Genomic DNA, 16,247 nt, shown 5'->3' with positions numbered 1-16,247 from the left:
CCTAGCTTGTCACAGCACCTTTGAAGTTTTGGTTAAAGCCTTCCACTCCACAAAGAATCTGTGGGCCACCGTAGTTTTACGGTCAGTGCTGCAAATGGTGAGCATCATCGAAACTCTACGAGCAAGGCTACTCCTATTAATCATGACACAGCACACACCCACTGCCCCAACAGATGAAGTGAGTCTCATTGGCCTTGTTTCATTTTCATTGAAAGACAGTACATCAAACTTGTTGATTAGGAGAATGGGTGTAACGTTTTCTTGTGGCACACAACCTGTGAAAATCTACGATACAAGGGTGGTTTGAAAAGTTCTTCGAACGGAATAGAAAAAAAGTACTTACATCACTGAAACTTTTTTTTATCCTTGTAGATTAATGAATGTGGTCCACAGATGTTCCAGTGCCTTGATCCCATCTCGAAAATGAGTTTGCTCCAGGCCTGCAAAATAGTTGTCAACTCCAGCTCTCAATTCTTCGTTTGAAGTAAATCTTTGTCCACAAAGAAAAATTTTTAGTTTTGGGAAGAGATGGAAGTCTGACGGAGCCATATCAGGTGAATAAGTTGGGTGTGGCAACAATTCATACCTTAGTTCGTGTAATTTTGCCATGGCAATGGCACATGTGCGGGCGTGCATTGTCTTGATGGAAGATGACTTTCTTCCTTGCTAAACCGGGCCTTTTTTCACATATCTTTTGTTGCGATTTTTCCGGGAGGTTAGCATAGTATTCTCCAGTAATTGTTTGCCCAGTGGGGAGATAATCTACAAACAGAATCCTCTTCACATCCCAGAACACTGATGCCATGACCTTTCCTGCCGAAGGAATTGTTTTTGCTTTCTTTGTTGGTGGAGAATCTGTTTCCATTACTTTGATTGTTGTTTTGTCTCTGGAGTATAGTAGTGCACCCAAGTTTCATCTGAGATCACATACTGGCACAAAAAATCTTCTTCGTTTCTCCTAAAATGGGCCAAACCTTGTTACGATATGTCCATTCTCGTGTGTTTTTGATCAAGCATAAAGAGTCGCGGCACCCATCTTGCAGATAATTTTTCATTCTAAATCTTCAGTTAAAATGTCATATACCCTTTCAGATGACATTATGCAAGTGTGAGCAATTTCAAGCACCTTCAATTGGCGATCCTCCATGATCATTTTGTGTAATTTTGCAATGATTTCTGGATTTGTGACACATCTTGGCCAACCAATGTGTGGTTCATCATCTAAGCTCTCCTGACCAAATTTAAACTCATTTGTCCACTTGCAACAGTTCAATATGAAGGAGCAGAGTCCACCAGTGTATTCTGGAAATTGGCATGAATGTCCTTTGCTTTCATACCTTTCTTTATGAAGTACTCAATAACTGCTCGAATCTCAATTAACACCCCCCCCCCCCCCCCCCCCCCCCCCCCCATCTTCGCTAATCACTACGTGGGCACAACAACAGAGCCACTTCACCACCACATCTCTCTTTCAAGAGCACTGACGTGTAACATGTTTATGGGCAGCAGTCTAATGAATATCACGTGAACAGCTCGTTGCACCAGTGCTGACCTCTCCTGGTGATTCCGAGAATTTTTCAAACCATCCTCTTATATCATGACACGTGCCAAAGTTTTGATGTAATCAACACAAAAACATGTTTCAATTTTACATGAACTGTTTGGACCTAAGTTTTCGAGGTGAGTTTATCTAACACAAGTGATTAAGGAAATGCCAGATGTAGGATTGTATATGTAACATACTCGTAAGTAAATAAATGTGTGGATTGCACAGATTTTGCATTTAGCTGGTTTTGTGTCATCTTTTACAGTGGTGTGTCAAAGATGAACATTGCAGCATCAGTATATCTCACAAAAATTATGTAAAATGTGGAGCTGAACCAAGCATGTCTCCCTCATCCTCATTGCTTTGATGCAGGGACTTGTGTTGGTAGCAGGAAGAGTGGCAAAGTGACAGGACAAAAGTTGCAATTGGCAAAGTCAGCTGCTCGATCATGGCGTACCTCCTTCTGACCACTGATTTAAAATGAAGTCATTCTCATTTCCCTTCAGATAGCACTCAGTCCAATGATGTGCACTGTTGGGAGGATCCTCCAGTGTGTGGTGCTTGTAGCATCCAAATTTCAATATATCACATTTTCATTGAATATATTTTATATTTGGAGCAGGGGACAGAGGCTAGTTTAACAGCTGATCTGTTTTCTATTTTATTGGACCATGAAATGAATCTAGTGTGACTTTACAGAGCGAGTCATACATTTCTCCAAATCTTTAAACTGTTAATAAGAAGGTTTTAATGTGTAATAAGGGTAGCTGGCTCATCCTGTCCCTCACCCCTCCACCCCCACCCCAAAAAACATAAAATAAAAATCCTTGAGTTACTTTTGTAACTTTCTTTTTAGTGTTCAATTAAATTGTCAGTAGCACTTCTTAACATTGAAAAAGTTGACAGTTTTGCATTCTGCTTGAATGGGTATGACTGGGTTGGTGACTGATTTAAAATGGGAGAGTGTGTGCATCTTCATCTTCTGCTTCATTAAATTTTGGGTGTGCAGCTACATAAATTCAGCTTCTTCTTCTAATATTTTGGCTGTATATCATTCACCCATTTCCAGAGTGAGCAATCTTTCAGCTCAGTTTGAAGAAGGCTGAACATATACAGCCAAAATATTAAAAGAAGCTGAATTTATGCGATTGCACACCCGAAATTTAATGAAGCTATTAGGGAGAGTGGTAACTTTTAAGTGAATTCGTATTTTATGCAAATTTTGGTTTTGCCTTTTTGTCTCATACTATTGACACAAAGATGCTAATAACTCTGCTTTTGAGTGTTCCAAACACACACACACACACACACACACACACACACACACACACACACACACACACACACACGAGACATATAAGATGCAGGGAAGAGGTTAAAAGTAACAATTTATTGTAAACCAAAATTCAGAATCTACTGATATCTCGGTAATCAATTGGTCAGTCATGACAGATGAACTTGAATCCAAAAGTGAGACAGATGCTAGCAAAAATGTAAAATGCAGACTGTCGGAAAGATTGAGGAAGGAAGGCAGTGGAAGACATTTGAGGGGGGGGGGGGGGGGGAGCGGGGGGTCATGAGAACATATGCTTGTATATTAGGTAAGATCAATGTATGTGGTGGAGAGAGAATTCACATCTCCAGAGTTTTTAAGGAATAGTGTTGAGAAAAGGAGTTCATGTGACATCAAAAATATCCTGGTGTTGATTCTGAGCCTTAGAATTTGATCCTTCTTTGGCTCATGCTTAGACGCAGAGCAGTTTCGGAGTGGTGGGGAGTGAGGGAAATGCATGTCCACACTGTCTTGACATCACAGAGAAATTAAGAACTGTAAAATAGAGGAAGATCAGTTTTGACAGTGGTGCCACCTAATAACAGTAGTGTATGGTTCGTGTTGTGTAACACCAACAGTGTCTGTGCATTTCAATCGCCAGTGGTAGGAATATTATCTTCTTACACAAAACAATGGATTCACAAAATGTTTAGCGTAGAACAATTCATTGATATTTTTAGGAATTTCAGTTTACAAAGGCACTATATGTCATACCACGCCAAAGACTGTGGAAATGGAGAATGTGGAAGATCCGAGTGTCCACAAGAGGTTTTACAAGAGGGTTTAAAAATTAAAAAGTAGCTCTCTGAAGAGGAAGAAAAAGACAAAGAAAAATCAAGCTGGTCTGCCATTTGGGTGCAGTACAAAATTTCACTATTTTAGCAAAGTCCTTGTACTCTTTCACAGATAGTGCTTTATCAGACATAACAATCATACACTGCATACAAAATGTGTCAGACAATGTTCAGTCAGCTTGCAAAATCTTCATAAAGATTTTGGTGCATATTATTTAGTGCTCGATGAAAACATAGGGGTTATAGGCAAATTCAGATTAGTAATTTTTATCAGAGCTGTAAACAGTGGAGTGCAGAGAACTCCTAGACAATGTAGTAACAAAAAATGTGACAGCTTGATGTGACAGTCTTAGCAGTATTGAAGAAAGCTTAGAAAATAAGGTTTATCATGGACTTTATTAGTTTCTGTGTCAACAAACAGATGGAAATAAATCAGGATTCATGAAGTAACTGAATGAGGGGCAAATAACTAACAATAACCAGTGACATCAAGCATGTTCACTGCACATCACCAAGAGCATTTATGTGCAAAGAATGTTACTTTGAAAAACCTAATGAGTGTTGTTGTTCATATGACTCATATGCCGAAGTGTGGACTTCAGCGATGCTAATTTGAGCAGTCTGGAAGATATTGACAGCCAGCACGCAAATCCACCTCTTTGTATTGAGGTGCACTGGCTTAGTCGAGGTCATTTGTTAAATTGATTTTTTGTCTTCTGGATGTGATAGATATGTTAATGCAAATGAGCGACATGAGTGTTCCTGAACTAAAAGAGCCTTCATGGAAAAGTAATCTTGCATTCCTTTCTGATGCAACCAGACATGTGAATGATGTGAACACTTCACTTCATGATAAGGGTCTATTGGATAATGCTCTTCTCTGACCGTATAAAAGTATACAAAGTGAGATTGTCACTTTGGGAGAATCAGTTTGACATAGGAAACAGTTCATTTTAAAAATTATATCAGTGTAGAAATCTGCTATTAACATGGATTTTGGACACTATCTATCTATTCTATGTAATCTTTAAGAAAGAATGAGATGGCACTCAAGACTGATTTTCTTTTGTTTTCCTCTCCATATTAAGTGAATATTGATGACTTTTAGACTCATCTGCAATTTGACGTAATTGCTCTGTGATGAGACAGGACACAGAAAGACACATTTAGTATCAAGAGCAGCATATATTTCTGTAAACATTTCCATCACGATTGATTTCCCTGCCTACACAGCATGACTGCAGTGTATTATCAGTATTCAGTCCTATCTGTGAAACTGTGTTCATCTATAAAGAACAATAAAGCACTTTCAAGAAACTCATTGTCACATCATAGCTTGAACTGCACATTATGTCCACATTGCACACAAACGATTGCACCGAATATAGGACGTTTTTTAAAAGGGGCTAGAAGGTCAAGAGTGTGAGAGATGATTCAAAATCATTACACTTGTAAAGTCTTAACTTGAGAACTGTATACTAACCTAGTAACAGAATTGTGTGGCATCAGTATGTCTTTGGTTTATTTGTTTCATTTGCTTTCAAATCATCCCCTCTGAAGTCTCTGCACTGCTTGCCCTTCGCTACACTGAGACGATGGAGGGAGTAAGGTTCTCACTGTTCGCATACCTGTCTCACCATCTCCTCATACGTTGGATGTGGTATCCTGTACTAGATATATATTACCTTACATGATGAACAAGAAATGGGTGTTTTTGATGTTAGTGGCAATTCAATGCAACTGAAAGCTTGGTAATTGTTATGTTGATAATGAAACATTAGACCGAACTTGCAAGTTACTTTTTGGAGTTAAAGTCCTCCAGACACCTATGGCAGTTATCGACTTTGACAATGTAGTGTAATCACTAGTTGCGGAGTCCAGCATATTCACATTTTCTTATGTGGCAGTGAACTTGGTGGTTACATTATTGTATTATTGTCAGCATATTAAGTTCATTTATTTCCAGAAACAATAAATATCATCTGTGCCCATTTCACATACCTTCATAGGTGTTTTATTATGCAAGCTATTTTAAAGGTGCAACTATTGTCTAGTCCATGTTAAGAGGAAGAAGGTCTCTCTCTCAAACTTCCCACATTTTAAACTTTCACAGAAAAGCAAGTATGAAAGATATGAAATTCAAAATGCAAGAACAACTTTATGCATTTTGCATGCTTTCGTGCACTTCAGTTTTGGCACATACTATGTCAAAACTATATGCATGTTCTTGCCACATGATTTCATATCACTGTAGAAATTGCATGTCTGTGCAGCTCTCAAAGTTGGAATATTGTCCACTTTATTCACTTTCAGTTAGTCTTTCATGCAACCCGGGAAAAGTCGTATCCGTTTATAATCCGGTAAATGTGCCAATCTGAGAATTTCATACAACTTCGGATCCCTGGAACGGCAAATTCTTTGGTCAGGATCTTGAAAATAGTTGTAGTTCAAATGGGAAAAGTATTGTCCAGAGAGAGAACGTTTATTAACAAATCATACATTGTTGGGAACACAGACTGTAAGCATACCAACATACATTGCTCCATTTACTGTAATATGGAGAAGTCAGTCTTTAACAAGGTCGCACAAGACATTAAATTTGGTCCTATCCCAAAAAAGGTAGAATGAAAGTGTGCATATGTTGTTACGCCCAGTATTAAATGCTGACTACTCCAAAAAGATGGCAAGGAAACACAATCTTTCCAAGAAAGTTGCCATTGTCATCCATATGACACAAAAATTCACGACAAAGCTTGTTAAGGTGGCTTGTCATTAATTACCTCTTCCTGTAGATTTTTATTTATAAGCAGGCCTACCGGTATATTAATGGGCAATTTCAAAACATGTACAGGATTGAAGGTTTACTGTAATAGGTCGAGGCTCAAATTTGCTGTCAGAATTACCATCATAGCACTTATAATTGGCATGAGATTTGTAGGTAAGCAACTCCAAGCATTGGCACTGCAGTCGTTGCAGAGGCTCCAGAGGCATGCGTGTCTGTTTCCAGCTTGTTAAAATGTTTTCTGAGTAAATTTATTCTACAAAAATAGCCTTGGACCATTTGATAAATGCTGCCCATCAATCAAGAGTCCTTCTTCTTGCATGCAGCAGGCAGAGGTCAGCAGAACAGGTGTACTACCAGTTTTTCTGCTGGAGAAATATGAACCAATTCACCAGTGTTCCCCACTGTCATTCCCTGTTTGCCTGATGAGCAACACTATTTATTATGTACAGACTGACTATATCTGTGGTTTTCAACATGGCCTGTTGGTACAGTGTCTAATCAAAATAGGGCAATTAAAGAGGAGCATTGTGTGTATATTTCAGGGCACTACCCCTTTTGAGCTGTAATTTATTTTATTTATTTTTTCTTTGCCTCCAGTTTAAACACGAGAACAAGTCGCAAACAAAACATAATTACAACTTTTGACATCTTTGTTTTCCATTAAGTTAGAACAGTAAGGGCATGCAAGAGTTAAATTTACAACATATCACATTGCGATGCAATATTTCAGGATCAGAATAGCACTCGATTGTGTAGGGTGTGCACTTGCATGTGCTATTTGAATGTATGCAACAGAAAATTCATTGCAAAATTTAATGGGTACTGGAAAGAGAAGTATCATTCTGGATGAATAATTTTAGGAATTTTTAACAAATTGATGCTATGTGTGACAACAAAGGAAAAGGAGACTGTGAGTAGAGGATATAAAGTTTGAGCCACAACATTCTGCCACATATTCACATTTTGTACTTCCAGTGGTACTATCCTAGTCAGAGGTCAAATTTCTCTTTTGTTCCTTGATGAATTTTTAGGCCAGTCAGATGGTGATTTTGAGTGGCAAGTTTTGTATAAGCTTTTTTTATAAGCTTTCTATACATTTCCAAGGGTGCCGAATCCAAACTTTCTAAGTCGCACCAAAATGTCAGCCCTGAAATGGGTCAAAAGTCGAAAAGCATGAAAAAATGTTCTTTTTTTAAAAAAAACTAAATATGAAAATAAGGAAGGTAATACTTACCACAAAATGGGTCTCAATAAGTTTTTTTTATGGCATGTAGTGCATGTTGGAAGTTTAGTGTGGTTTTGGGCACTGCCACCAAAACCCAACTCCCTCAGTAGGTTACGATGTTAATTCACATGGTAAAATGAAAGCGTCCATTTCTCCTAAAATTGAAAGTTGTTCAAAACACTTATGTTAATGGCACAATAATAATAATAATAATAATAATAATAATAAACCCTGTGGAGGCCCAGGAAAAGAATAGGCCTCCAGTATGTTCTGCCAGTCGTAAAAGGCGACGAAAAGAACAAACCACTAATAGGGCTAACCCCCCTTTTAGTGTGATTAGTTAGGACAGAACTAATGAAGCCTCGGACAAGTGCTGTCATGGTCGAGGACGACGCTTGAACCCTATGCCCGTCCACAATGGTAACGACACTGTTAGCCACACGGAAAATGATTTAAATCCAAATAGAGGTGTTTTGCAGGATATGCTTCCTGCAACCACTCTAGAAGGAAAACAAAGACAGTTGATGAGATGGTCAGATGAAATTAACCGGCACCTCATGTTCTGTTATTACCAAGCAACAAACTTAGGAACCAACACAACAGATCACAAGTATACACAACATTTATTACCAGATACCCAGAATGAAAATTTTTAACAGAACGACGACTAGCTGATCAGATAATCAAAATCAGATAATCAAAAATAACAGGATACCCCAGTCAGAATTAGAAAACATCAAACAACAAGTACAACAAATACTGGAACAAAATAATATGCAATCAGGAGGAGAATAAAATACAGTAATGAACTCAAGCATCCAAGAGCAAACAAACAAAGAACAACACGCATCAATTAAACAATCAGAGGAAAATGAAATCTTAAGACAGCCACCGGAACAAGCACAAATAGAACACGAAGTGACACACATGTTAGGTATAGAAGAAAAATTTCAGCTGACATATATAGAATACAAAGACACAAATACAGACATTAGACCATTCTTGCATAGACCACCAAATAACCCACAAGTCAAAACAACAACAACAACAACTACTACTACTACTACTACTACTACTACTACTACTACTATCAACACAATCATACACAACAAAATAAATGAAAATACAACTATGGAAGAGTTACAACTACTGATTTATATAGGAGCACTCACTACACTAAATATACACACTAGGCAGAGATCAGAACCAACCAACTCACAGAAGAAACCCACAAAACCAGCACGGCAACACAGGCTACAGATCAGAATAGAAAAACTGAGAAAAGACATCGAACAGCTAACACAATTTATAAGAAATGAAATATCAGACAGAAAACGAAAAAGGTTAGGTAAAATCTCACAACAAGAAGCGATAGAGCAATTAGATGAAAAGAAGCAGAAATTACAATCATTGGCCAAACGACTTAGAAGATACAAAAAAAGTGAAAATAGAAGGAAACAAAACCAAACATTCAACACAAACCAAAAGAAATTTTACCAGACATTAGATAACACACACATTAAAATAGACAATCCAATGAACATAACAGACATGGAACACTTCTGGAGCAACATATGGTCAAACCTGGTACAACGTAACAGGCATGCACGGTGGATACAAGCAGAAACAGACACATACAAGATGATACCACAAATGCCTGAAGTGATAATTTTGCAACATGAAGTCACCCGAGCAATTAATTTTACTCACAATTGGAAACCCCTGGAAAAGATAGAATAGCAAATTTCTGGCTAAAGAACTTCACCTCAACACATTCACATCTAACTAAATTATTTAACATAATAGAGGGAAACATTCCACGTGGGAAAAATATATCTAAAAACAAAGATGATGTGACTTACCAAACGAAAGCACTGGCACGTCGTTAGACACACAAACAAACACAAATATACACACAAAATTCTAGCTTTCGCAACCAATGGGTTGCTTCGTCAGGAAAGAGGGAAGGAGAGGGAAAGACAAAGTGAAAATAGAAGGAAACAAAACCAAACATTCAACACAAACCAAAAGAAATTTTACCAGACATTAGATAACACACACATTAAAATAGACAATCCAATGAACATAACAGACATGGAACAGGATGTGGGTTTTAAAGGAGAGGGTAAGGAGTCATTCCAATCCCGGGAGCGGAAAGACTTACCTTAGGGGGAAAAAAGGACGGGTATACACTCGCACACGCACACGCACACGCACACACACACACACACACACACACACACACACACACACACACATACAAACACAAGCAGACATATTAAAAGGCAAAGAGTTTGGGCAGAGATGTCAGTCGAGGCGGAAGTACATAGGCAAAGATGTTGTTGAATGACAGGTGGGGTATGAGTGGCGGCAACTTGAAATTAGCGGAGATTGAGGACTGGTGGATAACAGGAAGAGAGGATATATTGAAGAGCAAGTTCCCATCTCCGGAGTTCAGAGAGGTTGGTGTTAGTGGGAAGTATCCAGATAACCCGGACGGTGTAACACTGTGCCAAGATGTGCTGGCCGTGCACCGAGGCATGTTTAGCCACTGGGTGATCCTCATTACCAACGAACACTGTCTGCCTGTGTCCATTCATGCGAATGGACAGTTTGTTGCTGGTCATTCCCACATAGAAAGCTTCACAGTGTAGGCAGGTCAGTTGGTAAGTCACGTGGGTGCTTTCACACGTGGCTCTGCCTTTGATCGTGTATACCATCCAGATTACAGGACTGGAGTAGGTGGTGGTGGGAGGGTGCATGGGACAGGTAAAACGGTGTAAAACCTGAACTCCAGAGATGGGAACTTGCTCTTCAGTATATCCTCTCTTCCCGTTATCCACCAGGCCTCAGTCTCCGCTAATTTCAAGTTGCCGCCACTCATACCTCACCTGTCTTTCAACAACATCTTTGCCTCTGCCCTTCCGCCTCGACTGACATCTCTGCCCAAACTCTTTGCCTTTTAATATGTCTGCTTGTGTCTGTATATGTGTAGATGGATATGTGTGTGTGTGTGTGCGCGAGTGTATACCTGTCCTTTTTTCCCCCCTAAGGTAAGTCTTTCCGCTCCCGGGATTGGAATGACTCCTTACCCTCTCCCTTAAAACCCACATCCTTTCGTCTTTCCCTCTCCTTCCCTCTTTCCTGACGAAGCAACCGTTGGTTGCAAAAGCTAGAATTTTGTGTGTATATTTGTGTTTGTTTGTGTGTCTATCAACGTGCCAGCGATTTCGTTTGGTAAGTCACATCATCTTTGTTTTTAGATATAAATTATTTAACAGTTACATTGCAGACCCATACACATTCCCTGATACATTTACACATGGAATAACTTATCTGAAACCTAAATATCAAGCAGACACAGCAAACCCAGCTAAATATCGCCCCATAACATGCCTACCAACAATATACAAAATATTAACTTCAGTCATTACACAGAAATTAATGACACATACAACAGAGAACAAAATTATAAATGAAGAACAAAAAGGCTGTTTCAAAGAAGCACGAGGATGTAAAGAGCAACTGATAATAGATGCAGAGGTGACATATCAAGCTAAAACTAAACAAAGGTCGCTACACTATGCATACATTGATCACCAAAAAGCTTTTGATAGTGTAACCCACTCATAGTTACTACAAATACTGGAAATATACCAAGTAGATCCTAAATTGATACAGTTCCTAAACATAGTAATGAAAAATTGGAAAACCACGCTTAATATCCAAACAAATTCAAATAATATCACATCACAGCCAATACAGATTAAGCGTGGAATATACCAAGGAGACTCATTAAGTCCTTTCTGGTTCTGCCTTGCTCTGAACCCACTATCCAACATGCTAAATAATGCAAATTATGGATACAATATTACTGGAACACACCAACACAAAATCACACATTTGCTATACATAGATGATCTAAAACTACTGGCAGCAACAAATCAACAACTCAACCAATTACTGAAGATAACAGAAGTATTCAGCAATGATATAAATATGGCTTTTGGAACAGACAAAAGTAAGAAAAATAGCATAGTCAAGGGAAAACACACTAAACAAGAAGATTACATATTGGATAACCACAGCGACTGCATAGAAGCAATGGAAAAAGCAGATGCCTATAAATATCTAGGATACAGACAAAAAATAGGAATAGATAATACAAATATTAAAGAAGAACTAAAAGAAAAATATAGACAAAGACTAACAAAAATACTGAAAACAGAATTGACAGCAAGAAACAAGACAAAAGCTATAAATACTTATGCTATACCAATGTTGACCTACTCATTTGGAGTAGCGAAGTGGAGTAACACAGACCTAGAAGCACTCAATACACTTACACGATCACAATGCCACAAATATAGAATACATCACATACATTCAGCAACAGAAAGATTCACATTAAGCAGAAAGGAAGGAGGAAGGGGATTTATCGACATAAAAAACCTACATTATGGACAGGTAGACAATTTAAGAAAATTCTTTCTAGAACGAGCAGAAACTAGCACAATACACAAAGCAATCACTCATATAAATACATCGGCTATACCACTGCAATTTCATAACCACTTCTACAACCCTTTAGATCACATAACATCAACAGATATGAAGAAAGTAAATTGGAAAAAGAAAACACTACATGACAACCACCCGTATCATCTAATACAGCCACACATCGATCAAGACGCATCCAACACATGGCTAAGAAACGGCAATATATACAGTGAGACGGAAGGATTCATGATTGCAATACAGGATCAAACAATAAACACCAGATATTACAGCAAGCATATTATTAAAGATCCCAATACCACAACAGATAAATGCAGACTTTGCAAACAACAAGTAGAAACAGTAGATCACATCACAAGCAGATGTACAATACTAGCAAACACAGAATCCCCCGGAAGACATGACAATGTAGTAAAAATAATACATCAACAACTTGCCATACAACATAAACTAATAAAACAACACGTTCCCACATACAAGTATGCACCACAAAATGTACTGGAGAATGATGAATACAAATTATACTGGAACAGAACCGTTATAACAGATAAAAACACCACCACATAACAAACCTGACATCATAAATAGAAGAAATTAACACAACTAATCGAAATATCCATACCCAATACAACAAATATACAGAAGAAAAAATTGAAAAATACATCCAACTGGCTGAGGAAGTCAAGAACATCCAAACGTATATATACAACTATAGAAATCTGTAATAATTGATACATGTTCAATTACCCGAAAGTTCCTAAATGCAATGTAACAAATACCGTACAGTTAAAAGGAAGTCGCGCTTGATCAAGGTCGGCATCACTTTCCATTTTTAACCAGACATAATGTCTGAGAAAGGAAAGAAATAATAATAATAACAACAACAACAACAATTGTTATTATATTATTAATATAATAATTTTAAATAAATTCCATCCTCTTGCGCTTCATGTGCTACTGTGCTCGTCTTTACTTCGTTCGTCCACAAAATGAGAATATGTACGAGTATGTTACAACTAAGTAAGATAATAGATGACTAATTTCAGTTCATATCAGGTAATTGATAAAAAATTAGAGATGAAACCAATGTATATGTTTGGTTGCTATAATGAGGTCAGAAGATTACACAACGGCAAATTAAAACGACAACAATGTGAGATATAGCTTACCTTCATCTGTAAAAGTCCTCGTTTCAATCTCCTGTTCCTCCCCTACACCCAACATGGCTTCTTCTAAGTCTTGTGAATGGAGGTGGTTTACATTCTCACAAACTGTATCACAGTTGATACAGCACTTTGAGAGATGCAAGCTTGTTTTTCAGCTTCTACAAGAGTAGCCATAACACATATTTCGTATTTTCATGTCATATATGTCAGAATAACATCAGGTGCTAGTGACTGAAGCATAGCCGTTGGAACCAAGTGATACCTGGACCTCGTCCAACCACATTCTTTGGGATTTTTGTTTTTGCTCAGCCACTTTGTTGTATCTGATGGAACGCTCGGAGAATATGCTGGCAAGCTGCATCCTCAGTTGGTGGTAGAGAAGCAATGTTAGCAATTGTTCTTTGTCCCATTTCCGAAAATTTGGATTCAGCACCCTCTAAAACAAACATAAAGCTTTTTTTTTGTTTTTTTAAAAAAAAAAAAAAAACCTACAAAACTTTCCACTGTTTGGTCTCTCTGAGTACCATTTGACTAGGCTGTTGAATAGTCAAAATGCAGTCACTGCAGTCAGTAGCCACCCATTCATTTTAAAAAGTGAAAAAGTATTGTTCTGTACACAAAATTATGTCTATAATAGCACTGATTACACTGAACAACAAATTTGAAGTGTTTTCATCTTCATAAATATTTAGCTCTAGTTTTTTTAAAGTAATCTACATTTTTGTATAAATAACTCACTAACTAAATAATACATTCATGTTCCTAGATTCAGCATAAGAAATTTTAAGTGAATAATTACTTGAATTACGTTATGTATTGTGCATTGATAAATTTCAGTTCCATTCTGGAAGTGCAAAAGTAAAATATTAAGAAAAATGAAGATAATATTACATGAATAAAAATACTTTGTAAATCTACTTTGTACCCGAACTACGTAAAGTACAAAAGAAAATATATACACTAACTGGTCACAAATGTATATAAAGGATTACAAATGTTAAATGCCCATATGTACAGTTACATATTTTGTTCAGAGATAAATTCAGAAAATGACCGTTTTCGCTTGGCTTGACGTTTATACACATGCTATGGAACATCCCTTATGACAGTCCAGCAGTAATCTGCTAAAATAATAGGGCCCCACTTTCCAGCATACCTCTTCTCAAATGTGGCAAGATCTTGATGAAATTGCTCCCCATGTTAATCATTCACTGCACCACAATCTTTGAGGAAGAAGTCAAGATGACTATGTAAGAAATGCATTTTCAATGACATGTTACAACCAAGTTTTTCATAAGATGACAACATGTTATCTATAGTCTCCTTGTAATTTATTGCTTGTTTGTCCCCTAAGAACTGTGAACAGACTGTCTTAAAACATTCCCATGCATGCTTCTCATCATCTTATATGGTACCATCAAAAGTATGGTCTCCAAAAAGCTCTCGAATCTGTGGGCCTACAAAGATACCCTCCTTTACTTCGGCATCATTTAAGTAAGGGAATTTTTGCCTAAGCAGTTAAATGCATCACCGTCTTTGTTCATTCCCTTAAAAGTTTTTCATGAGACCCAACTTGATGTGCAAGGGCGGGAGCAGAATCTGTTTAGGGTCTACTAGAGGTTCACTCTTAATGTTCTTTATACCTGGTTGAAGAGATTTTCTGGTGGGCCACTCATGTTTACTGTAATGAGATGCACGAGCACAGCTATCCGATTCACAGAGAAAGCAGCAATATTTAGTACATACCTAGTAGAGTGCAACCACTTTCAAGTCACAACAAATTTGCCATTGAGAGTCATTATACTTGTTGGCTTCTTGTAAAATTTTCATGTTTTGGTATGACTCTTTCATATGCACACTATGCCCAACTGGAATAGAAGGAAGCTCATTACTAATATGTAAAAGAAATGCTTTTAAGCTCAACTTTGATGAATCAATGAAGTGTCTCCACTCATCACAGTTGTAATTAATTCTGAGAGCCTTCATTAGACCATTCCCCAAAACTATCTTGCATGTTAAAAAAAAGGAGTGAATTGTTGCTCTCTTCTGCAGTAGAATGAAACATTTACATTGCTTTCCAGAAAATTGCGCTACTACAATCTTGATGCTAAAATCTCAGCCTTAGCTTTGGAGAGCTCCAAATCTCTAATGAGATAACTTAACTCATTTGGAGACAATTTTTGTGGAACATCAGTTGATATATTTGAAAGAAACTCTGGATCTTGTGATGCACATGGTTCAGGACATTCAGAATCCCCATCAGGAGTAATCTCGTACTCTTGTTGGTGGTTCAGGTATTGGCAATCCTTCCTCTTGTAGAACTGGTTGTATGGTAGGAGGAACCATACAAAAGTAGCAATCACTGACGTGGTTAGTTGGCTCATGCCCAGATCATGGGCACTGTAAAGGGCATTGAACGTCCTTTCCCATGCATCCAATTCCTGAGGTTGCTGGCTCAAGTGTTGCAGATCACATGTGGAGCCCAGGGTTTATCCTGACCACTTATTTTGCACCCAAAATAACAACTGTGAGAGCTTTTTTTAATCAGTGGGGTTATTTGCAGTTTTTGTGAAGCAAATATCACTCTCCACACACATAACAAAATGTGTCAGCACTGTTAACACAAACTCATGGCATTTTTTTTTTTTTTTCACTTCAGTAGCAGTCAACTTGAGCAACTGGTAGTTAATATTGAAAGAAATGTGCAAAAATTATTACATGCATTAATAAAGTCACTGAAGTTGAAGAGAAGGGAGACAGAAAGAGCACTAAAATTGGTATCAGAATGTTTATACCCAAAACATTGCACACAAGTAAGACCAGGGACAATAATATAATCCATTGTAACTAGTTATTATGAATTTGACAAATCATTATAAT

The 16,247-nt window shown here is 37.7% G+C and overlaps 1 protein-coding gene and 1 long non-coding RNA gene across 4 annotated transcripts in view; one reads left to right on the top strand and one right to left on the bottom strand.

Annotated features, from left to right (window-relative positions):
* The window catches only part of LOC126469946 (ran GTPase-activating protein 1), a 120,968-nt gene that overhangs the window by 100,829 nt on the left and 3,892 nt on the right, over positions 1 to 16,247 (top strand). The gene's annotated exons all lie outside the window — the stretch shown is intronic.
* The window catches only part of LOC126469983 (uncharacterized), a 32,134-nt gene continuing 23,017 nt past the window's right edge, over positions 7,131 to 16,247 (bottom strand). The window contains exons 1-4 of one of the 2 annotated variants that reach the window (XR_007586106.1): positions 15,114 to 15,390; positions 13,371 to 13,803; positions 7,693 to 7,838; positions 7,131 to 7,605 (exon numbers count right to left, since the gene is read on the bottom strand). This is a non-coding gene — a long non-coding RNA (uncharacterized LOC126469983). Of the gene's footprint in view, positions 7,606 to 7,692; positions 7,839 to 13,370; positions 13,804 to 15,113; positions 15,391 to 16,247 lie in introns of those variants that run through there. The other variant, XR_007586105.1, reaches the window with a different exon arrangement.

The sequence above is a fragment of the Schistocerca serialis genome, chromosome 1 (assembly GCF_023864345.2).
Source record: "Schistocerca serialis cubense isolate TAMUIC-IGC-003099 chromosome 1, iqSchSeri2.2, whole genome shotgun sequence".
In the NCBI taxonomy this organism is placed as follows: Eukaryota; Metazoa; Arthropoda; class Insecta; order Orthoptera; family Acrididae; genus Schistocerca; species Schistocerca serialis.
The sequence above is the reverse complement of the archived record's forward strand: the minus strand, read 5'-3'. Positions and strand labels throughout refer to the sequence as shown.